The sequence below is a fragment of the Trachypithecus francoisi genome, unplaced genomic scaffold, assembly GCF_009764315.1.
Source record: "Trachypithecus francoisi isolate TF-2019V2 unplaced genomic scaffold, Tfra_2.0 Contig01474, whole genome shotgun sequence".
NCBI lineage: Eukaryota > Metazoa > Chordata > Mammalia > Primates > Cercopithecidae > Trachypithecus > Trachypithecus francoisi.
In genome coordinates this window covers 5551694-5577355 of record NW_022681435.1, presented here as the reverse complement: position 1 = coordinate 5577355, position 25662 = coordinate 5551694, and the positions used below count along the sequence as shown (strand labels likewise).

Genomic DNA, 25662 nt, shown 5'->3' with positions numbered 1-25662 from the left:
ACTGCCTCAGTGGGGGCTGAACAGAAATTGGTGGCCACATCCCCTCCTTAATCCAGAGAACCAGATCCCAGGCTCCCTGTGTGGTCCTCGGTAGTGGAGTAGGGGGTGAGGGAGGGAAGGAAGCCCAAGTTCTCCTCACACACAAGCTCAGGGGTTCCACTCTTCCCCAGAGATCACTACACATGCTAGAGTACCTGGTCTCAGAGATCTCTTGGCTTGGTCACTGACTGACCTATAATTTTGGGTCACAGGGATGTGTGTAGATTGGCCTGGGGAGGGGCTCCTCAGGGTCATGGGAACAGAGAATGAATCTTAATGCCTCTGAGCTGGCTCTGCCCCATCTGCTGTCCCTTCCTTCCTGCCTCCTGCTTTTTCCTAGCCACCCAGTTCCCTCCAGTGACCACTGCCAGGCTCTCTCTGGACTACTGAAAGCCACCTAGGGTTCTAGGCACTCATGCACTGCCTCTTGGGAAACAGCTCTTTGGGGCTATCCATCCTTCTCCCTTCAAGGACTACAGGAGCTGCTGTTTACCCATGTCATGCTCAGAGGAACCTTGGAGTAAATGGCATGATGCTATTTCCCCAGCTGAGCAAGAATGACTTTGTTCTCATATGAGGGCCCCTAAATATTTGCACCCTGTTAGGACTGGAGAAAGACGTCCTCCAGCCAGGCTTACCAGGGAGTCCAAGGTGCTTTGGTAGAGTGTAGTCTTTGACCATCAGTCCTTGTTGCTGTAATTGGCCTTGCAGGAAGAAACCTTGGTTGGGGTCTCCCACCATGGACTGGTCTTGTTTGGTTCCCACTCAGCTTCATTTGTTTGGAATAAGACTTGTGAAGCCTGCTTCTCCTTGTCTGCCCCAGTGAGGAGTCCCAGTGGGTACTCCTGGACCAGCCTCAGCCAGTCTCACCTTCCACTGATTATTTTCTGGTTTGAACCCCTCACCTACCAGCTGAGCACTTGTTGATTCTCCACCCTACTGAGCCTGCATGAACCTGGGGACCCCCAAAGAGCCTGCCTACTTATTTCCTGAATATTAGTTTACAAAAAGATTGACACAATTAAAATCTCTTAAAGCTGGCAGGCAGAGGCCCCTGCCGTACCCTGGCATGTCCCTGTTCACTGAAGCCCTGACTTAGCAGAAGGACTTACCATGGGGGATACGGGAAAGACTCTAAAGAGGATGCTGAGGTTCCTGGGATCATCTTTCCTTCCTACCCATCCTGAATCGGACTGGCTCTGCTATGATTAGGAAACTTTTGTCCTATGCACCTATGTGAAGAGGGCATTTTTGGCAACTGTTTTGTTCCACAGAGCGGCTTAGCACAAGAAAAGCATCACGTTGATGTCTTCACAAGGTCTCTTGATCATGAGCAAATTATTTGCTGCTCACCATAAGAAAAAATGAACTTTCCGTTTTGAGTGTTTGGAAAAATCAAAGGAAAAGTGAAATTAATGGATCAAAGAGAGCTTGGACAACAAAATGAAGACACTTACTTTCCAAAAGCATGTTTAAACACTTTATTTAGAAAACATTCCCAAAGTTTATAAATAGTGCCTAGCTATCAGTTCCAGCATCAGCCTTAGAGAAGCACTTCCAGGTTTCTGACCAAGTTTCTGTGACTGTGGCCAAATGGGTTTTGGAATGGAAACTTCTTCTTTTTTGTCTGGCGTATTGTTGTTTCTTCCATGGCCATAGTATTTCTCTGGAACATGGGATTACTCAGTCAATGAATATTTATTGAGTAACCAGATAACCAATGAAAAAATTAGACTTGGGTCATATTGTATTCTGTATTCTGGGTAGATTTGCCTGAAATACTTAAGACAATTAAAATCACTAATGGTCACGTTTGCTTTGGAGCTTAGAAAAAGAATCTACTTGGTTAAAAAAGGAGACACATGCCCATGTACAAGCAAATACATACCTATGACATTTGGCAAATAAAGAATTCGCACACTCAGTTGCCTTATTCCAGTATCTACTTATGATTATTTCTCTCCATTTTAGCTGTTTTCTCGTTAATATGTCAACAATGCCCATAACACTCACTTGAAACTGGGAGCCATGAGAATTAAATTTCAGTCTCTTCAATTTCCTGTAGAAACAGGAAGGCTGTATGAAATTACAGGCTCTATAAGTCCAAGAGACTTAAGTTCAACATAAACAATGTGTATTGAGGAAAGGCTGTACGCATACTTATATTTTTAGTAAATGGGTGTTGTGGGAGTCATTAGTGCTATTTAACAATATTTCCAATTCTCCTATAGCTCGGGACATGGAAAAATTTCACTGCTTTGCCAGTTTGCAGTTAGGGTTGGCCATGTGACTTGTTTTAGCCAATACCATGTGAGCAGAGATGATTGTTTTTGGGCAGATGCACAACTTTCCATGTTCCTTCCCATTTCCATGGCAACTGGTGATGTTCCAGTTCACAGAAACTCCATTCACATGGATCTTTAAGTGAGGATAATATAAAAAAGTGTCCTCTGCTGACCTGGAATGGACACAGGCAACAAATAATAATTCATTCTAGGCCACTAAGATGTTGAATTTTTTTTTCTTGCAGTGTAACCCTGCATATGCTGAATAACACAGAAATTGGTACATAGAAGTGGGCTATGGTTTTAACTAAAGATCTAAAATAAATTATATTGGCTTAAGGTCCAGGTATTGAGTGGCAGGAAACTGTGCATGCAGTAATTTAGGATGTAGATTATTCTCCTGATAAGCTTTTGCCTCTAGGAGAAGAGATTGAGAGAGAAGATTATTGTTAGTATGACAGTATGTGCTTCGGTGATGGCTGTTTTTGGCAAGATGTTACAAGAAAGAGGTAAGCTCAAAAAGAAATTGGCTCATATTCAAGCAGGAATGTCAGCAAATAGAGTTCAGGGACTTATAAGCCTGAAGGAAGAGTTCGTTCTAAATAGCAAATTATAAAATTGAGAAAAACTTCAGGAGCAGGGACCAACTGAAAGTCCACCTTGCATCAAAAAACACAGTAAGGATGCCATCATCACGCTTACTGTTGAAACCTGTGAATACAGATGTTTCTGAGTAACAGTCCATTTAGTGATATCGTGTCCAAAAAACTACCTTCACTTGTAGAAAATGACTCAGGGAAAAGAGATTGTGTATGTGGTTCTCTCATTGAAGCCTGAAAGCATCAGGAAATTGAAATTAAAATGATAAAGAGAGGGGTGGGAACATAAAAGCCAAAAAAAAAAAAAAAAAGTCAGTATGAGAATTGTATCTCCAATTGAACTATGGTTACTGGCATATAGAGCTGGCTAGAATAAAATAAGAAGCTATGTTTTTGACAAGAGTGGCATTGACAAAAGAAGTATCAATCAGTCTGGACTAAAAAATATGGTGATTGTTTAAAACTTAAAATGACTTTGGAACTCCAGTCATCCAAGAGTAGGAAGTGGGCTGAGAAAGCTGTACTTCTCCAAGGAAGAGATATTCGCATTGCCCAGTGTCTTAGTTCTTTTGGGCTGCTGTAATAAAATACCACATATGAGTCGCTTATAAACAACAGAAATTTATTTCTCACAGTCTGGAGGCTGGGAATTCCAGGATCAAGGCACTGGCAGATTTGGTGTCTGGTGAGGGACCAATTTCTCATGGATGATGACTTTTGGCTCTGTCCTCACATGGTGGAAGGGGCTGGCTAGCTCGCTGGGGTTTCTTTTATAAGAGCACTAATCCCTCATGATGTAGTCACCTCCTATATTAGTCCGTTCTTGTACTGCTCTAAAGAAATACCAGAGACTGGGAAATTTATAAAGAAAAGAGGTTCAGTTGGCTTATGTTTCCACAGGCTGTACAGGAAGCATGATGCTGGCATCTGCTCGGCTTCTGGGGAGACCTCAGGAAACTTTCAATTATGGCAGGAGGTGAAGGAGAAGTCAGCACTTCACTAGGTCAGAGCAAGAGGAAGAGAGAGAGCGGGGAGGTGCCAAGTACTTTAAAACAACCCAATCTCATGAGAATTCTTTTCAAGGGAACAGCACCAAAGGGGGAAATTTGTCCCGATAATCTGATCACCTCCCACCAGGCTCCACCGCTAACACTGAGGATTACAATTTGACATGAGATTTGGGTGGGGACACAAATCTAGGTATTACCATCACCTTAGGGTTTAGGGTTTCAACATATGAATTTTGGGGGAACATAAGCATTCAGACCATAGCACCTACAGAGAATGTAGGCGCTACGGAAATGTAGCTACAGAGAATCGTCATGAAAAACGAATGGTTCAGAAGATGGATCCAGGCTTCAGGAGGATGACTGGATAACAGAGCTTTTCCCAGGGAGCAGGAACTGATCCTAATCAAGGAACTTTCCGTACCCTTGATAGGAGCCCTTACAATGTCTGCCCAGTGGGACTTAGAATTGCTGTGAACCAGCACGTGCTGTATGTCTCTTACTCTCCTCATTTCTGAATAGGGCTACCTATTGTAGTTATTCTGTTCCTGTTACACCATTAGAAGAGTGGCTGTGGACACCATTGTGGAGCGGGGAAGAACATTCAACTTCTCGTTTGTAGGTCTTTGAATCAATAGGTGCTATATCCTCTCTTGATTTAAAAATGGCTGTGTATCTCCCAAAATCTTGGGCTTATAACTAAAAATCATGTTGGAATGAAATTTTCTGGTTTTATTTTTGGAGGAAAGGGTGAGTGTATTTTGCAAGCAGAAAGGAAAATGAACTGCATATTCAGTAGCAAAAAGCACAGACTCTAGTAATCATTAGTGCTGTTCACCAATATTCCCAGCTCTCCTGCTTCCAAGCATAAAAAGAATGTACTATCTGGCCCCCTTGATGTTCAACAGACCATGTGATTTGCTTTGACCAATGAAACACAAATGAAAATGACATGTACCACTTCAAGCAGGAAATTTTTATTTATTATTATTCTTATTATTAATATTTTTAGATGGAGTCTTGAACTGTTGTCCAGGCTGGAGTGCAGAGGTGCGATCTTGGCCCATTGTATCATTTGCCTCCCAGGTTCAAGTGATCCTCCTTCCTCAGCCTCCTGAGTAGCTTGAATTATAGGCGTGCACCACCATGCCTGGCTAATTTTTGTATTTTTAGTAGAGATGGGGTTTCACCATGTTGGCCAGGCTGGTCTTGAACTCCTGACCTCAACTGATCCACCTGCCTCGGCCTTCCAAAGTCCTGGGATTATAGGCATGAGCCACCCCACCTGGCCTAGGCAGGAAACTTTAGAGGCAGTTCTTGATTTGCTATGTTCTTCTCAACCATCAACATCCCAGAAGGTGGAGGTTCTGGTAGCCCGGGTCTCCAAGTAAGGACAGTGTAGCGTAGAAAGCCCTGCGCACCCACACTGGATATGTATCATATGTGAGAAATAAACTTTCCATGTTTTAAGCTTTTAAGAGGTGGGGGTTGTTTGTTACTGCAGTATAACCTAGCTAATGTGACTAATGTTGGTAACATGTTGAAACGGGTTATTAAATTCTTAAAAGGTTTTTCTCTGGATTGAACGCAGTGTCCCTTGACAGGTAAATTTGCTTCTTTTCTGACCACTTCTGCTTCAGTTTCTCATATTTTTGTTAAAAACTTAGTAAACAAATGGTCTAATGTTTTAAAGCACCTCATTCTAGAAATGCCATGGATCCAATTATATGCTGATGTCCCAGGACCTGTTTCTGCTGTCAGGTAACAGACTTTGCTTTACTCCCTGATACTTACATTATGCCAAGATTCAGCAATATATTCAATTTTATTCGTTTGAAACACCTATTCTAAGATAGCACAGGATATATTTGTACATATGAAACAAGATAATTAAATAAACACACATCTTAATATATTTACAAGAAGAGAGCTGTTTTGAAGCATTTGGTATGAATTAAATTACTGCCGTTGAGCACTAAATCCATTCCTGGCATTGGGTTATGAAGTTGTCATTTCATGATAAAAGCAAGCATACAAGTTTATCTGTAGAAAAAAAGTCTTTTTCAGACTAAGGATGGACAATATGGTATACAATGTTTACAACTACGATTTTGGCAAAAGATATAAAAATATTCTTCAAATTGATGCTTTATTCCTCTCTTCTAACATTTAAGGACATAGCATTAATCTTAATTCTATGAAAGTTACTCTGTGGGGAGTTATTAATAGAATTTAGGTTTGTTGCTTTCTGACAATCTAATTTGCTCCATGGATGGGGCTTACAGGACCCAGGAAATGGAGACTAATATATTTGCTTTAAATTCCAAAATGTTTCTGCAAACTTTTGGCAAGTGTTGAACTTCAGTCAGTTTATGACCAGATTATCTGACCAATGCCTGAAGTGTGCATCTTCATTGTCTTCTCTTTAATATTGTTCTTTTGTGTCCCCCACCCCCACCCCAATTCATATATTGAAGCACTAATGCCCAAGGTGATGGTATTGGAGAGTGGGGCCTTTGAGGGGTAATTAGGTAATGAGGTCATGAGAATGGAGCCCCATGATGGGATTAGTGCTTTTATAAAAAGAGGAAGAGATACCAGAACTCTTTTTCTCTCTGCCATGCGAGGACAAATGAGTAGGCAGCCTTCTGCAAGCCAGGAAGAGAGCCCTCCCCAGGAACCAAATCTGCTGGCACCTTGATCCCAGCCTCATGAACTATGAGAAATAAATGTTGTTTGAGTCACCAAGTCTGTGGTATTTTGTTATAGCCACTCAAGCTGACTAGGACTCTAACCACCAAAATCCTTCTTGTCTTTCCAGGTCCAGTTAAAATGCTAATCCTTCATGGAACATTGGATAGAGGCAGTAATGATAATAATAGATAATATTTTTAACTAGAAGTAAGAGAGTAATTAGATTTCTATGTGCCAGATGCTGGGTAAATGATTTGTGTGATTATCTCATCTAATTCTCATTGTAAGCTTATGACTTGGAACGATTATTATCTGCATTAGGCATTCTTTGTTTTTGTTTGTTTTGAAACAGAGTCTTGCACTGTTGCTCAGACTGGAGTACAGTGGTACAATCATGGCTCACTGCAAACTTGACTTCCTGGGCTCAAGAGATCCTTAGGCCTACCCTCCTGAGTAGCTGGGGCCACAGGCACACATCACCATGCGCAGCTAATTTTTCAAAGTTTACATCAGGCATTCTTTGGCCCAAAATTCCATAATTATAGAAATGCTTTATTATGGTCTTGGATCAGACACAGCTGGGTTGGATTCCTAGCTCTAAAGCTCACTGGACTAACTGTATAACCGTAAACAAATTTAACCTTTCGAAACATATATGTGCAAGAATTAAAAGAACTAACAAGTCATGAGCACAGCTGTAGTCCTGGGATATTCCCTCACCAACAGCTCAGGACGCCCTGTGCCTCCCTCTTGTGTTAAATCCTGTGCCATCTTGGCTTTGGCTTCTTCTTTTATTTTGGTGGAGCACATCCTCTAAATGTGTTCCAACAAAGTAAACAGGATCCAGAAGGCTATGTTTATGAAACCTCGTATGCCTGAAATCGTATTTATTTGACTGCTTCTTTAAGAGGTGCCTGGTGCCTCCACTTCCTGAGCTCTTCTGAGGTTCATCAGTGTTAATCAGTTTGTTTCTGGGTCCCCCCTCCCCCTGCCATTACCAATATGGATTCTGGTTGTCTCTGGTTTGCCGAGTCAGTTTCTATTTATCCCTGCGCTTCCCACCTTCTAAAATTGTGTAGCTGTCCTCTCCCCACAGTCTTTTTTTCCCCTGTGAGTCTATGCCTCTTTTTAAACCCTTTTATTGTAATAAAATTTTGTTGTGCTTTTAGAAGGAATACAGACACCCACAAGCATTTAGTCCACTATTTTTAATGAGAAGTGTGGACTGTTGTTATTTTAGCATGAACATTTAGAAGGATTACCAGAGTTCTCATCCATACAGGTCATAATTCTTTTGCGTAAAGGCTGGAATACAAAAGAAGGAGCTGGGATCGGGAGATAACGACTTCCATTTGGCGCAAATTGATGTTGAAGTTCCTTAGGGATATTCAGATAGAGACTTTTTGGATTTTTTGGACAGAAGAGCTTAAAATTTAAGTGATAATTCTGGGTTAGATAAGGATATATGCAAGTCATCAGTAAGAAGGTGTATTAGGTCATGCTATAAAGAAATACATAAGGGTGGGTAATTTGTAGGAAGAGAGGTTTAATTGGCTCATGGTTCTGCATGGGGATGGTGCTTACCCACCATGAGAAATCCACCGCCATGATGTAATCACTCCCAACAGGCCCCACCTTCAATACTGGTTATTACAATTCAGCATGAGATTTGGGCAGGGACACACATGCAAACTATATTAGGAGGAAACAGTGAGGATAGCATGTAGGAGAGCAAAGGATGGTGGACCCAGGATCACTAAGAGAGTGATTTGTAGAGGAGATTCGACTATTTCCCCGGATTTTGTTTTGTTTTGCTATTACTCAATTTCTGGGATTAAAAAAAATTAAGAAAAACTCCAGATTCTTCTCTTTTTAGTTTTTAAATAGACCTCCTTTTTTGAATCAATTTTAAATTCACAGCAAGGTTGAGCAGAAAGTACAGAGAGTTCCCATATTCCCCCTGCCTCCACACATGCACAGTTTCCCACGTTGTCAACATTCCCCATCAGAGTGGTACATTTATTACAATTGACAAACCCACATTAACACATCATTGTCACACAGAATCCACTGTTTCCATTAGGGTTCACTCTTGGTGCTGGATAATGTATCGGTTTGGATAATCTATGAGTATGACACTTATCCACCATTACAGCATCATCCAGAATAGCTTCACTGCCCTCAAAATCCTCCGTGCGCAATCCTCCACTTTTTAAGAGATGTATGCAACGTATTCTAATCTCCAACATTGCTTTCTGAATCTCAGCCTACATGAAACTGGAACAATGAGATGATGGTGAGCAGAAAGCTAAGATAGAGGTGGGGTTGCTCCAAAAACTATAAATTGCCCTCAGAGGTCTAAGAGATTTACAGCACTTTGCTAAAAACTGCCTTCCTCTCTTTTTTTGTAAGTACAATTTCCATTGTATTTTTCTCCAGAGAATAGTCTGTCTTCAGTCTTTAAGGACTCAGCTCCTTACATGGGCTTTGGTGGGGGTCGTGGAGCAGCACCCGCAGGTCTAAATCGGGGTCAGGGTGTTTGGTCCTTGCAGGCTTCATGAGAGCGATTCTGACTACTTTGCTGTGAATTGCACAACTCACACAGTAATGTAGCTTCACATACAGCTTGGGAAGGACACAGGCATCGAAGACACTTGCTTCAGAAATGTCCCTGACTACTGTGGCCTCCACTATGTTTTGAATGACGAATTTCTTTAATGGCCTTGTCCTTGGACATGCATCGGGCACAGTTCCTGCAGCGAATAGGCTGCACGTGGCTGTGGCCCTTTTTAGCACTACCATTGTTCCCTCTTTTCTTTGTCATTTTAGAGGCACGGACCGGAGAGAGGACTGCCTTCCTCTTTAACACCCACAGACTGCAAACAGGCTAGAACCAGCCTCCCCACCATAGAAATGGATCTCTTAGCACGATTATTGTTCCCTCTTTTCTTTGTCATCTTAGAGGCACGGACCAGAGAGAGGACTGTCTTCCTCTTTAACACCCACAGACTGCAAACAGGCTAGAACCAGCCTCCCCACCTTAGAAATGGATCATCCCAGCTCATGATCCAATAAATCCTGACAGCTGAATGTAGCAAAACAGTGCCATAGAGTTACTAGGCAAAGTCACACATATGATGTATGTACTACCTTCAAGGCTGGTGTATGTAACCTCTAGAGAGAAAAAAGTTAATCACTTAAAAATGGGAGGTGTTGCCTTTGTCAGAATTGGGAATCGTTGCCCATATGGTGTGGCCTCTATTAAAGGAATCAGAAAAATATAACTCACTAATGATGATTAATTTCTTGACAGGGTCTAAATTTTTCTCCAGAACAAGCGTTGAATCTGCATTGGCACGTGGGCGTTTTGTGAAAAACTTAGGAGTCTGTGTCATAAATCAAAATAGAGACAAGTTTAATCTGAAAACAATTAGGGGCAAATGTTACCAGTTAGTCATGAAGATGATGAGAAGATCATAGGGCCCTGTAGACTGTCTCATTTTGAGTGAAATCACTCAAAACATACTCTATGATTCTGCTGAGACAATGGTTTTTCATGTTGGCTGCTCATTAGAATCATGAGGGACACTTCTAAAAACAGTACTTCCCCGGATGTCATGCATAAGTTCTGATTTAATTGGACTGAGTGGGACCTGGGCATCTGGCTGTCTTAAAACTTCCTTCCAGCGATTCTACATGTAGCCAAGGCTGAGATTTGCGGTATGAGTTGGCTCGACCTGTGCTCCCAATAGCCGAATGTGGTGACCTGCTGAATGGAGTTTGGTGGTCTATTCCGACGTCAGCATCCACTGACGGAAGTGACCAAGTAACAAGAATACAGTAACATGATTTTTGCAGAATGAATGTTAAGTAAGTGAACCTTCTCACATTACAGATAAGAAACAGAGGCTGAAAGAGGAGAGGGACCTCACTCAGGGTCATTTGATTAGATGAGAGGCAGAAATGAGAGTGGTACCAGGTCCTGAAGCAAGTAGTCCAATACAGACCAGACTTAGTTCTTTGTCTTTGTCTTTAAATAGGCTTCTATACCAAATTCCATGAATTGCCTCATCTGGTATGCTTCCAAGAGCCATAACATATTAGCACTACCTGGAATGCGAGAGCAGGGCCTCCCCGTCCAGTGGTTCCCTGAGTTTGTCTTAGGGGCCTGTTTCATGCAGAGCTGGCTGGGGGAGGGAAGGATCACGATAGACCAGGATTTGGGTGCTCTACCCCTGTTTCAATCAGAGCAACTCTAGTTTTCTCTGTTTTATGCTTTGGTCTTCCATAGAAACAATATTTATTTATTTATTTATTTATTTTTGAGACAAGGCCTCACTCTGTTGCCCAGGCTGGAGTGCAGTGGCACAACCAGGGCTCACTGCAGCCTCCACCTCCTGGGCTCAGTGGATCCTCCCACCTCAGCCTCCTGAGTAGCTGGATCTACAGTCATATGCCACCACACCTAGTGTATGTTTTGTAGAGACAAGGTTTTCCCATGTTGCCCAGGCTGGTCTGAAAGTCCTGGGCTCAAGCAGTCCTCCCACCTTGGCTTCCCAAAGAGCTGGGATTACGGGTGTGAGCCAGCACACCCAGCCTATTTATTTTTTAGAGATGGGGTCTTGCTCTGTCATCTAGACTGCAGTGAAGTGGTGCAAACACAGCTCACTGCAGCCTCGAACTCCTGGGCCTGAGTGATCTTCCTGACTCACTCACCTAAGTAGCCGGGATTACAAGTGTGAATTATAGTGACTGGGAGCAAAAAAAATAAATTTTTTTGAAGGACCAAATAAGGAAGGAATATGAAGGAAACTGTTCAATGCTAAGAAACAGAAAAGCAGTATTAAAAGTAATAAAGTGATTTAGTCCTATTAATTATCTAATGTTACATCTTTTATAAGAGATAAACAAGACTGAAAAGTTAAAAGATAAATCTGAAGCCTTAGTAGATAATGGTCCATTCAAAAGTAGCCTTTCACTCTGTCCCCACATTTTCATGCATTTTTCCTCCATCTCTATTTTCACAGTTGTAATCACTGGCGATGAATGCCCAGACTTCCAGAATAAGTAACAATATCGAACATCCTATATTACTCCTGATTTTATTAAAAATACCTACAGTATTTGAATGTTAAGGCTGTTTGTTGCTGAGAAGGATCTTTTTGATGATGTTAAGGAAAACAATCGGTTACAAGCAGTCTTAATGGAATTAATGAAAGAATTTTAAGCCTCTGAAAAAAAATCATATGCTTTATCTTATTTCTGCTATAGGTGTGAAATATTGGTAGATTTTCAACTATCAGTCCTTCTTGTATTTCCAGGTAAATATTTCTTGGTTATCTTGGCTTATTCTTTTAATGCACTCTTTTAAATTTATTTTGAAAGAATTTTGGATGCACAGGAAGCTGCAAAGATACTATAAAGAGGTCCCAAGTTCTCTTCACCCAGTTTCCCCCAGTGGTCACATCTGATGTAACTACAGCACATCCAAATCAGGAAATTGGCACTGGCACAACTGTGTGTGTGTGTGTATGCAGTTTTTTCTGCCTGTCTCTAGTTATTGGTAATTTTTGTGGTAAAATGTAAAATGTATCATTTTAACCATTTTTATTGCACAATTCGGTGGCACTAAATATTTTCAAAATGTTGGATAACCATCACCAGTATCCATTTCCAGAACTTTTCATTATTCCAAACAGAAGCTCTGTACACATTAAACAATAAGCTCCCTCTCCCCAGTTTTTCCTCAGCTCAGGCCCTGGAAGCCACTATTCTATGTCTCTATGAATTTGTTTATTCTAAGTCTCTTAATGTACTCTTGATTTTAATTTACAGCTTTGCATGGATGTTTCTATTTGTATAATTTTATCATTTTGACTCTTTACCAGATATTTTCAAAGAATATATAGTTTCACAAATTGAACTTGATAGTTTTCCATCCTTTTCTATTTTCTGGAACAATATATATTACACTGGAATTGGCTGTTGTTTGAAATTTTAAAAGAAACACCACGACAATATCATTTGGCCTAAAAACTTTTTAAAGTATTCTCTTAAAGATTTACTGGGGATGACCCATGCTTTAGTTAACTCACCCTTGGCATTTATGATGAGAGAAGTTGGGCAGAACTGCACATAGAGAGAATCATAGAAACCTTAAAAGCATTAGAAGGTCAGGGCTTGGAGGGACCCCCACGATCTCTCCATCTTATCTCCTTGTTTACTGACAAGGACTCTGTCCCCCAGAGAGGACAAGGAACTTTTTCCAACCTTGAGCCAAGACAAACATCCAGCTCCTGACTCTTCTCCAATAAAAGGATGCACCACTTGAATTCCCATCTATCTTGGAGGTGAATCAATATAATCAGACTGATGTAAGAGGAAGATAGTGGTAGAGGTTTTTCCAAAATGTTGAGGATTTGCAGTTGTATTTCCTTCTATGAACTCTCTTTAAAAGCTTAAGATTATCTGAATTTCCCTTCCCTGGGTGGGGAGGAGGTTGGAGGCTGGCCCGGGTCAGGGCTGGTGGAGGGAGTGCCTGTGACCCAGGACTCAGGAGGATGCTGAGAACCTGGTGGGGAGCGTCGTCAGTACACGGGCTGCATGCCAAGCAGGACACATGTTCAAGAAAGGCCAAGGCAGCCATGGAAGGCCAGCGAGGTCTAAACAGAAATAAACAAGAATGTAAATTAGTACAACCTTTAGGAAAAACAGTATGGAGCTTTCTCAAATAACTAAAAATAAAACTACCATTTGACCCAGCAATCTCACTACTGGGTATATGCCCAAAGGGAAAGAAATCATTATATCCAACGGATACCTGCACGCGTATGTTTATCACAGCGCTATTCACACTAGCAAAGACATGGAATCAACCTAACTGTCTATCAGGGTAGGACTGGATAAAGAACACGTGGTATATAAACAAAATGGAACAGCATTTATCCAGAAAAAAGAATGAAATCATGTCTTTTGCAGCAACATGGATGGAAGTGGAAGCCGTTATCCTAAGTGAAATAACTCAGAAACAGAAAATTAAATACCACATGTTCTCACTCATAAGTAGGAGCTAAACAAAGGGTACATATGGATCTATAGAGTGGAATAAGACATTGGAGACTACAACAGGTAGGAAGGTGAGAAGGGAAAAATTGCCTACTCGATACAGCACTCATTCTGTGGGTGATGGGGCCACTAAATGCCCAGACCTCACCACTATGCAACACATGCGTGTTTGAAACCTGCACCTGTACCCCTAAATATATACAAATTACAAACAAAATGACAAAAAATAAATAAGTAAATCAATAGTGAGAGGGACAGTGAGCAACCTAGGAAGTAGGACAGGCTGTCTGTCAGCTGGTGGCTTTTAGGTGCCATCACATTGTGGTCCCTGAGAGCAATCACCTAAGATAGTCACCCAATCGTTTTTCTTTTCCTTTTCTTTTTTGTTTTTTTGAAATGGAGTCTCACTCTGTTGCCCAGGCTGGAGTGCAGTGGTGCAATCTTGGTTCACTGCAACCTCCGCCTCCTGGGTTCTAGTGGTTCTCCTGACTCAGCCTCCCCAGTAGCTGGGATTACAGGCATGTGCCACCACACCCAGCTAATTTTTGTATTTTTAGTAGAGATGGGGTTTCGCCATGTTGGCCAGGCTGGTCTGGAACCCCTGACCTCAGGTGATCTGCCCACCTCAGCCTCCCAAAGTGCTGGGATTACAGGTGTGAGCCACATTGCCCAGCCCTTGTTTTTCTAGAATGAAAACTGGGGCAAGATCACACCAAGGGTCCCTCTCTCCATAGAACTGCCTTCCCTTTCCTTCTCAACACGTGGTGTGAATTGGTTGGAAGCCTAGTTTGTTTTCAACAAGTATGTTGCAGTCTGTGGCCTTGAGTTTGTGTTTCCTTGTACAGTAGATTCCAAGTATCATTGGGACTGAACTCTTCATTCTCTTGAGAAAAAGACTGGCCTTGCCTTGTCTGAGTGTCTGGGAGGCTATGATTTTAGGTGTGGTCCCATGAGCTATCACTAAGCAACAGGCTCTGGAGTCAGGGATACCATCTGGATCTCAAATGGGGGAACACTGTGTGCGTGTTAATAGTCTCTGAGGATTAACTCCAGAGAATCCTTGAATTTCTTCAGGGCATATGCTATTGACAAAAGCACATTTGACTGATTTTTTTCCCCCCTTAAAGAAATGAAGGTGCTTACATTTACATTGCATGTTAGAACTTATTTATTTTCACATCCCTTTTCCCCACAACAGTCCTGTGACTTGCAGTCTAGATGTTAACATCCTCATGATATAAATTAGAAAAGGTAAGGATACAACTAATAAAAGGCAAAGCTAGGACTAGAATCTAGATTTTCAAAGCCATTTCCGTAAAATGAAGTAGAGTATAAAGTAGATGAAAAATGAAAATTAGTGGAGCATGGTGGTGTGTGCCTGTAGTTCCAGCTACTCGTGAGGATGAGGCACGAGAATCGCTGGAACTTGGGAGGTGGACGTTGCAGTGAGCCGAGATCTCACCACTGTACTCCAGCCTGTTTTTTGAGACTGTTTCAAAAAATAAATAAATAAATAAAGCAATTGAAAAACAATTTAAAATTCCAATGAAGTAGAAAATAATAGTATGGCTATGCAAGGCTCCTTTTTTTTTTTTTTGAGACAGTTTCACTCTTGTCACCTAGGCTGGAGTGCAATGGTGTGATTTTGGCTCACTGCAGCCTCCACCTCCCAAGTTCAAGCAATTCTCCTGCCTCAGCCTCCTGCGTAGCTGGGATCACAGGTGTGCACCACCATGCCCACCAAAGTTTTGTAGTTTTAGTGGAAACGGGTTTTCACCATGTTGGCCAGGTTGGTCTCGAACTCCTGACCTCAGGTGATCCACCCACCTTGTCCTCCCGAAGTTCTAGGATTACAGGCATGAGCCACCATGCCCAGCCTCCTTCTTCTCTTTCTTCTTTTCTTCTTTTTCTTCTCTCCTTCTCCTTCTTCCCTCCTTCTCCTTCTCCTTCTTCTCCTCCTTCTCCTCCTCCTCTCCCCCCCCAGGCTGGGGTGCAGGGTGCAGTGGTGAACTCGGCTCACTGCAGCCTTAACCACTGGGCTCAGTGATCCTCCCACCTCAGACTCCTCGGAGCTGGGACTACAGGCACACACCACACCCGGCTAATTTTTTGTAGAGGCGAGATTTCACCATGTTGCCCAGGCTGGTCTTGAACTCCTGGGCTCAAGTGATCCACATGCCTCGGCCTTCCAAAGTGCTGGGATTACAGGCATGGGCCGCTGTGCCCAGCCTGAAAGGAGTTTTAAGCAGGCATGTGAGCTGGTGGTCACAGATTGGATTTCCTGATAGGCAGGAATTCAGGAAGAGGCAGCATCCCTAAAATCCTCATCAGTAATTACAGTCTGAGAGCCACAGACTCTGGATCGCCCTGGCCCAAGAGTGGAGAGATTTTAGGAAGAAATGGGCTGTACTTGTAGGACTTTCAACTGACTTTTCCCTAACGAACAAAACCCAGAGCAAAACAGCAGTTTTTCCCTCTTCCTGCTCCACTGATTTGATTTCAGCCACATAAAATGCACCACGCAGCATTTCTTGTTTGATCTGTAGCCTTCATTCTTTGAGACAAGGCCTTTCTCTGTTGCCCAGGCTGGAGTGCAGCAGTGCCACTGGTGCTCACTGCAGCCGCGACCTTCCAGGCTCAGGGAGTCCTCTCGCGGCAGCCTCCCGAGTCGCTGGGGCTACAAGCACGTGCCGCAATGCCTAGCTAATTTTTGTATTTTTTGTAGAAACGGGGTTTTGCTATGTTTCCCAGGCTGGTCTCAAACTCCTGGGCTCAAGTGACCCTCCCACTTCAGCCTCCCAAAGTGCTGGAATTACAGGCGTGAGCCACCATGCCTAGCCTAGTAGTCTTTCTTCTTTCAGATCATTAAGGTATCAATAAATCAACAGGAAATAATAGGCATTCAGCACATCAAAGTGCTTTTTTATGAAACTGAAGTTCCTAACCCTGGAGGCACATTGGCATCGCCTGGGAACTCTTAGCAACTCCAGAGGCCCAGGACCAACCACGGGACAATTAAATGAGAACTGCAGGGAGCCAGGCTTCAGGCATCCGGTATTTTAAAAGTTCCCCCAGTGATTCGATTAAGCAGCAAGACTGCAAACCACTCAGCTGGGGCTTCCGTAGCCATTGGCCGGGTCTTGGCCCTGTGCTTTCACTGGGAAATGTGGAGTTAAGCAACTGGGGCTGCCGGGGCCACTGTCCTACTCCTGGGAACACTCATGTGCTCCCATTCCCACTCCCATAAATAGGGGGTGTATTAGTCCATTTTCATGCTGCTAATAAAGATATACCCCAGACTGGACAATTTACATAAGAAAGAGGTTCAATGGACTTACAGTTCCACGTGGCTGGGGAGGTCTCACGATCATGGCAGAAGGTGAAAGGCACATCTCACGTGGCAGCAGGCAAGAGAAGAGAGCTTGTGCAGTGAAACTCCCCTTGATAAAACCACCAGATGTTGTGAGACTTATTCACTATCATGAGAACAGCACAAGAAAGACCTGCCCCCTATGATTCAATGACCTCCCACCAGGTCCCTCCCACAACACGTGGGAATTCAAGATGCGATTTGGACATAGCTAAACCATATCAAGGAGGCTGCAAGAGCAGAGGGTGGGGTACCATAGGGGAGAGCAGTCCCTCACTCATCGCCCAGGGCTCCCCTTCACCGCCCAGGGTTAGGCTCAGAGAAACCCCAGTGAAGGTGTGTGGAGCATCGTCAGGCCTGTCTCACAAGCCAAGTGCCCGATCTCTGTAGCTGAGAGGAACCCAAGATAGGCAGATGGATCAGAAGGAGCAGTCAGAGGCCTAAACTCAGCAACTGACTTTATTTCCTTCTCACGCGGGTAGCCCAGTTCGTTTATCATTAATTCTAAAACAGGCCAGAGGGAGAAATGTCACAGTCCCATTTTATAGACTTGGAATTAAATATAAAACTGCTTAGCTTTACAAAGGAAGATGCTGTTTCTTAGCCGCCACGGTAATGATTTATAGAGGAGACATTATACCTAAATATAAACAATGAGAATAATAACAAAGGATAGTTTGTTTAGCTGATTCTGCTTCTTTATCAGAGATTGTGAGAATCTTGACTGTTTATTTGCTTTCACAATGTAATTTGTGCTTTTCTTTATTCATTACATGTCCTTAAGGCCATATTGTTTCTAGCCTTTTATGACCCTTAAGGAGGACAGAAAGTTATGAGACTAGCATTTTCCAAAATGTGTTCCAGTAGATGTTGTGGGGTGGCGGGGGGAAAAGAAAAATTATGTGGTCAAATACATTTGGGAAACATTAGATTCAATAAATTTAAACAGGTTCTTTTGTTACCTAATCTATAATATGCCACATGTATTACAGATCTTCAGGAGTGGCCTATAGCATGCAGTGCTTGCAAAACTTACTTTTCTGTAAAACTCATTTTTAAAGGACCAGCTTATGGGACAAGGAGGCTAAGTGCCAATAGAACATACTTTAAGAAAAGCAAAATTAGACTAAAAGAAGCAACAAAGCCTATTACTTTAGTTTGCTGAATGTTAGTGAGCTTGAGTAAGTTGACAGACTTCAGCTGTAACATATTTAAATCTGATATGTTAAAGAATGTGTTGATTTCAAAATGCAGTAGAAGACTAGGATGTACTGCCAACAAAGAAGTGTCAGTTGCTTACTAATGAGCTAAAAGAATTGCATTGGTCATACTGATTCAAAACCGTTTTGAGTTTTCCTGTGAGTATAATGAAGCTGCACTATTGCTTTAAACTTATAAAAATATTGAAGACATGAAATTCAATAAATTTCTTGGCCTGGATTTCAAATTTCAATAAAGGGATTTGAGCAGTGATATAATCAATAATTGAAGTAAACATTTCTGTATTAAGAGAATAATCATGCTGCCATCCAAAAAAAATGGTCCTTAAAGGCTGGGTGCAGCAGCTCAGGCCCATAATTCCAGCACTTTGGGAGGCTGAGGTGGGAGAATCACTTGAGGCCAGGGGTTCAAGACCAGCTTGGGCAACATAGTGACACCCTATCTCTACAAAAATGAAAAAATTTAGATGGGCATGGTGATTGCACCACTGCCCTCCAGCCTGGGTGACAGAGTGGGACCCTGTTTCAAATAAAAGTAGTCCTTAAAGATCACAACAGGTAGGAATGTGTTAGTTGTGGTTCTCCAGAGAAACAAACAATAGCGTATGTGGTAAGGGGATGAAGTGGGAAATGCAGAGAGAGAGAGAGAGAGAGAGAGAGAGAGAGAGAGAGATGGAGACAGAGAGACAGAAAAATACTGATTTTAAAGAACTATCTCAGGCCGGGCGCGGTGGCTCAAGCCTGTAATCCCAGCACTTTGGGAGGCCGAGACGGGCGGATCACGAGGTCAGGAGATCGAGACCATCCTGGCTAACACTGTGAAACCCCGTCTCTACTAAAAAATACAAAAAACTAGCGGGCGAGGTGGCGGGCGCCTGTAGTCCCAGCTACTCGGGAGGCTGAGGCAGGAGAATGGCGTGAACCCGGGAGGCGGAGCTTGCAGTGAGCTGAGATCCGGCCACTGCACTCCAGCCTGGGCGACAGAGCGAGACTCCGTCTCAAAAAAAAAAAAAAAAAAAAAAAAAAAAAAAAAAAAAAAAGAACTATCTCATACAACTGTACAGGCTGACAAATCCACAATCTGCAGGGTAAGCTGGTAGGCTGGAGATCCAGGGAAGACTTGATGTTGTAGCTTGGGTCCAAAGACAGTCTACTGATGGAATTTTCTCTTTTTGGGGGGAGTCAGTCTTTTTCCTATTAAGGTCTTCAACTGATAGGATGAGACCCACCCATATACTGGAAGGTAATCTGCTTTACTCAAAGTCTACTGATAGAAATGTTAATTTCATCTAAAAAATAGCTTCTCAGGAATATCTAGACTAGTGTTTGACCAAATATCTGGGTACTGTGGCCTAGCCAAGTTGGCACATAAAATTAACTGTTACAATGACTTACAGTGTAAACAGCCAAAATTATGTAAGCTTAAAATTATCTGCATCAACATCCTATCGGGACTCTAAAATATCTTAAAAATTAAGAATAAATCAATTAGTGAAAATATTCTATGAATCAGCCAACTATTCTATTGCAATCATTTAGACCAAGGGTTGACAAAATATGACCTATGGGCCAACTCCAGCTGTGTTTTCATATGGCCCATGAGCTAAGAATGGTTTTTGCATATTTTAAGTGGAAAAAGTCAACAGTAGAATAATATTTCATGACCCATGGAAATTATATGAAACTCAAATTCCAGTGTCCATCAAAAGTTTTATTGGAACATGGACAGCTATACTCATTTGTTTACGAGTTTCTGTGGTTGTTTGGGACTATATTGGTGGGGTTAAATAGTTGCAACAAAGACCATATGGTCCCTAAGGCCTAAAATATTTACCATTTGGCCCTTTACAGAAAAAGTTTGCTGATTCATGATTCAAATAAAGTAACTGATAGAATAAATTTTTACTATGCTACTAGATTGAATTGGCATCCTATTATAGCCTGAAGAAGACATTTGTGTAGGATGACAGTAGCTTTAATAGGTTATTTGCAACAGCAAGGGATGATATCTACCTTCTGTAGAATAAGCTTCCAAGTACTCTTTTAGTGTTATAGACTCTATGCTTTTCCTTTGGGTAAACTAGGAAGGAGTCTCCCCCTCCTCTGTTAACAACCTGAAAACAAATATAATCATCACATCGGATCTGAATCATATTCCAATATATTCAAGAATATTTGAAAACATTCAATTCACTTAGAAAGTATTTGAGAAGTTACAATTTTAAAGTGGTGTGCTGGAATTTGCTAGAATCTTGCTGACAGTCATCTCAAGAAAGCAATTGCAATGAGTGAAGTTCCCTCTCATGGGTCACCGCACAATGGACCCCTGAGAAGAACCTTTCAATTTCTTAAAAGACAGAGCATTTCCCCTAAACCTGGGTGCTAAAGGCTTGTGGAGAAATGGGCAGCCTTCTGGGATAGTTTAAAGCTTAGAAGAATTTCTGAAACTGGGGTGTACTAGCTATGAAGTTTCTCTTTTGTAGTGATAATTAGCATTGAAAGACATTATTGGAGAGTAATATTTTGTCAGTGATTTTCAAGGTGGGTCCAGATAACTATAAGGAATTGATCATAATCTCAGCAATTTACAAGTCTTTTGTTCAGCCATTAAAAGGAATCTGTGTTACTTTTGTGTAATATACTGGCTCAGATGGTTGCATCTTTGGGACAGGACCAACTGAATACATTTGAACTGTTCAAGATAAAAGAACTTCTCCCACTAAATCAACCTTCTTAGAGCCACGTTTCTCCACCTGTGGCAATGGACCCTGATCCAGAAAGTAAGCTCCTTGCCCTTCCTTAAAGAGACAATGCATGGAAAGTATTTAGCTTGGTGCCTGACCCATATTGAATGCTCATTAAAAATTAATAATGAGGATTGTAATCTACTTTATTAATAAAATTAGTATGTATTTGAAACAAGTGTGGGGAATGTGTGTGTGAGAAACATTATTATTATTTATTGTCTCTAACAAGTACAGTTCCTAGTTTCATTCTCTAAAGCAAGAATATAGAGAAAGGGACAAGGGCACTGAGAACTAGAACAGGCTGTCCTCAATGACCTATCCTCATGCCTAGTAATATAGGGATGAGGTATGATGTAAACAAATGCCACAGCAGATGCAGTAATTGAGGAAGTAAAGGGAACTGGAGAACCACTGAGCTGGGAGTTGGGAGACATGATTTCCAGTCCTGGGTCTCCTACTCACTGTAACCATGAGCAAGTCACCTTCTATCACTGCGCCTCATTTCCTCATCTATGGAATAAAGGATTTGTACAAGATGATTTCTCTGATCTCGCCATGAAACTCTGATATACTGAGAGGTGATTACAAGAGCAGAGAATGGTTACATTCCCATGTTTATATATACTGGGAGATATCATTGGAAACAGTTCAATATATCTTATTACTGTTGTTGGTGCAAAAGTAATTATGGTTTTTGCCATAGGGAGTAATGATGAAAACTGTGATTTCTTTTGCACCAACCTAATAATATGATTATTGCCTGGCACACAGTAATAATCATAAGAGCTAATAGTTGAATGCTTCCTAGGGGCCAGGCACTGTGTGAAGGACTTTATACAATTCACTTATACAAATCTTACAACTACCCTAGGAAGAAATCTTATCCATGTTTGCCAGACAAGGAAACTGAGGCACAGTAACTTGAATAAGTGTCAAAGTGCTGGGATTACAGGCGTGAGCCAACATGACTAGCCTTAAGTATCTTGTCTATACAACTCATAAATGATAAAGATAGATAAGTGGATGTTCAAAAAATTATTGGTTGAATAAATGAGTGAATGAATGAACAGGTAAAAGAGAAAACCAGGCTTTTATTGGCCCAGATATTTTTTTCCAGTCTAGCTGGGCAATGTGAATAATCAGTATAATTACAGCCTGAGTGTCTCTTATCCTTCTTGGCCGCCTGAGAAAGCAGGCTCTTTCCAGGTCAAGCAAAACCTTCTCTTGAGCTGGGTCTCCTAGACTCTGAGTCACAAGTCTATCAGAACTGCAGCCATTATAGGATGGCTCTACTATTATGACTCAGTTCTTTCAGGAGTTATGACACAAAGATTGTTTTCTTTTTTGAGTATCTTAAAAGTGCCAGGTGGCATTTAGTTATTTCTTAAAATGAATTATTTATTTTGCTTTGAGCAATTTGTGATTCAAGAAATTCTAAAGTTTATCATTTCTTTCTAAACCTTTTTGTGTTCAGATACTCCAGAAAGAATGATTTCCTTGTTATGTCGCTTGTAGCTGAAAATAAGTTTGAACAGGCCATGCTGAATATTCAATTATATATGAGCAGTTTTTCAAATTCCAGTCTCCTTATTGGTGGCCGATGGCACCACTTACTTGATGTGGTCATCGTAGAAGGGAAGTGAGTCACAAATAAACTGTCTCATGGAAGAAATGACTAACATTACAATATGTACCAGTGCCCAGGAAAGAGGGAAAAAGAGAGAGAGATGAAAGAAAAGAAAGAAAGGAGGAAGGAAAGAAGGAAGAAGGAAAGAAGGAGGGAGGGGGATAGTGAGGGGACTCAAACCCTCAAGCAGATAACTGTGAGACTCTCTTGTCCCAAGTTCTTAACCAACTGACATTTCCAGAAAGCCCTTTTTGGCTCAGCCCTTTACCACTTTTCCACTTACATGGAAACCAGTAGAAGCTCAGGTTATACTGCCTCAATGCAAAATGGGGTCTCTGGCCAGATTTGTATGTCGTACCAAGAAATACAGACCAGAGTTAAATTGCAGGGGGTTCTTTTTCTCTACTAGTGAAACAGAGATCCCAGTTCAAAGTCTAGCTTAACACCTTGGATAAGTCACTTACTAGGTAGTCTTAGTGTTCTTGTGTGAAATGAAGATGACACAGAGATAATGGTCTTAGCATAACAGAAGCATAATCAGGTGTTTTTTCTTTTTTTTTTTGTTTTTTGCATGACAACTTAAGAGACATCTAGACAAACTTTTCTGAGGAAAGTGTCCAAAATGGTGAGGGGTTGTGTTTGAAGAACACCATATGTGATGTTCATATGAAAGAATCCATATGTGTTTGAAGAAACTGAACATGGCCACCTTGAACAAAACCACTTTAGAATACATGATAATTGTCTTTATTCTAAGGGCTATTACAAGAAAAAGAGATTAAGTTATGCAACTTGGGTCAAGGAGTGGATGTGACAGGAAGCAAGGTTTTGATTTATTTCAAGAAAGACTTTTTCAGCAATAAGAGGTTTTTTGTTGTTGTTGTTTGTTTTTTTTTTTAATGATGTGCTCAGATCATGGATGGTGAATATCCTGTATGTGGAGATACCTAAATAAATGCTGAATGACCACTTACAAGCCTGTATTCAGGCTACAAATCAGAGATGTGATTGGAAGAGATTAAGTCTTTCTTCAAACTAGAAATTCTAATTTTCTGTAACTGCCCTAATTATTAAAATACAAATTATTTTATTAAAATATGAATTAATGTGTTAGAAAAAACTTGAAAAGTTGAATGTTAGATGATGTCAATGATGACAACATGAGCAGCAAGAAAGCTTTCCAAACTCCTTTTCATATATAGTGGTACCTTGCAGTAAAAGTTGAATGAGTAAAAACACAATCTGTAAAAGCACAATACATCTTACTGGCCGGGCGTGGTGGTTCATGCCTGCAATCCCAGCACTTTGGAAGGCCAAGGAAGGTGGATCACCTGATGTCAGGAGTTCGAGACCAGCCTGACCAATATGGTGAAACCCTGTCTCTACTACAAATACAAAAATTAGCTGGGCATGGTGGCACGTGCCTGTAGTTCCAGCTACTCAGGAAGCTGAGACGGGAGAATTCCTTGAACCCAGGAGGCAGAGGTTGCAGTGAGCCGAGATCACGCCACTGCACTCTAGCCTGTGTGACAGAGCGAGACTGCATGTAAAAAAAAAAAAAAAAAAAAAAACATTTTACAGTTTACATTAGCACTTCAGGAATTTAGAATTATCACCCCTTAAAAATGAAATACTTAGGTATAAACTTAACAAAATACATGTAAGATTTATATGAAGAAAATTACAACATTTCTGGGAAAAAAATCAAAGACCTACTTAAATGAAGAGACAATCCATGTTTATGGATAGAAACACTCAATATTGCCAAGAAGTTGGTTCTTCCTAACTTCATCTATAGATTCAATGCAATCCTAATCAAGACCTCAGTGAGTTATTTTGTGGATATTGACAAACTGACTTTAAAGTTTATACAGAGGCAAGAGACCCCTAATAGCCAACTCAATATTGAAGTAGAAGGAGAAAGTTGGAGGACGACATTACCCAACTCGTAAGGCTTACTATAAGGCCACAGAAATCAAGACAGTGTGGTATTAGTAAAGGAGCCGATAAGTAGATTAACAGAATAGACAGCCCAGAAGTAGACCTACACAATGTAGTCAACTGATCTACAGCAAAAGAGTAAAGACAATACAATGGAGAAAAGATAGTCTTTTCAGCAAATGGTGCTAGAACAATTAGACTTCTGTATGCCAAAAAAATTACACACAAATATTACCTTTTTCACAAAATTGAACCCAAAATGGATCATAAACCTAAATGTGAAATGCAAAACTATAAAACTCTTAAAAGATAACATAAGAGAAAATCTAGATAACCTTGGGTATGGTGATGATATTTTAGATACGACACCAAAGAAAGAAACAATAACTCCATGAAAGAAATAATAAAATGACTTTATTAAAATTAAAAATTTCTGCTCTGCAAAAGATACTGTCAAGAGAATTAGAAGACAAGCCACAGACTGGGAGAAAATATTTGCAGGAGACACATCTGATAAAGGATTGTTTTTCAAAATACACAAAGAACTCTTAAAACCTAATAAGAAAACAACCCAGTTAAAAAATGCACCAAAGATCTTAGACACCTCACCAAAGAAGACGGTAAACAAGCATATGAAAAGATATTCCATATCATATTTAATCAGAGACATGCAAATTAAAACAACAGTGAGGTACCACTACACACCTATTAGAATGGCCCAAATCCAAAATGCTTTTTATGGAAAGGATATAGGGCAATAAGAATTCTGATTCATTGCAGATGAGAATGCCCACTTTGGAAATACAGTGTGGCAGTTTCTTACGAAACTAAACATAGTCTTACCATACCATCCAGCAATTTATTTCCTTAGTATTTATCCTATTAAGTTGAAAACATGGGTCCACACAAAAACCTGCACATGGATGTTTATAGCAGCTTTATTCATAATTATCAAAACTTGGAAACAACTAAGATATAGGTGGGTGGATAAACTGTGGTCCATCCAAACAATGGAATATTATTCAGTGCTAAAATGAAATGAGCTATCAAGCCATCAAAGACTTGGAA

General features: G+C 41.1%; 1 long non-coding RNA gene across 1 annotated transcript in view; it reads right to left on the bottom strand.

Annotated features, from left to right (window-relative positions):
• Nucleotides 1–13195: 13195 nt before the first annotated feature.
• The window catches only part of LOC117099588, a 65665-nt gene continuing 53198 nt past the window's right edge, over nucleotides 13196–25662 (bottom strand). The window contains exon 3 of the long non-coding RNA XR_004443902.1: nucleotides 13196–13286. This is a non-coding gene — a long non-coding RNA (uncharacterized LOC117099588). The remainder of the gene's footprint in view (nucleotides 13287–25662) is intronic.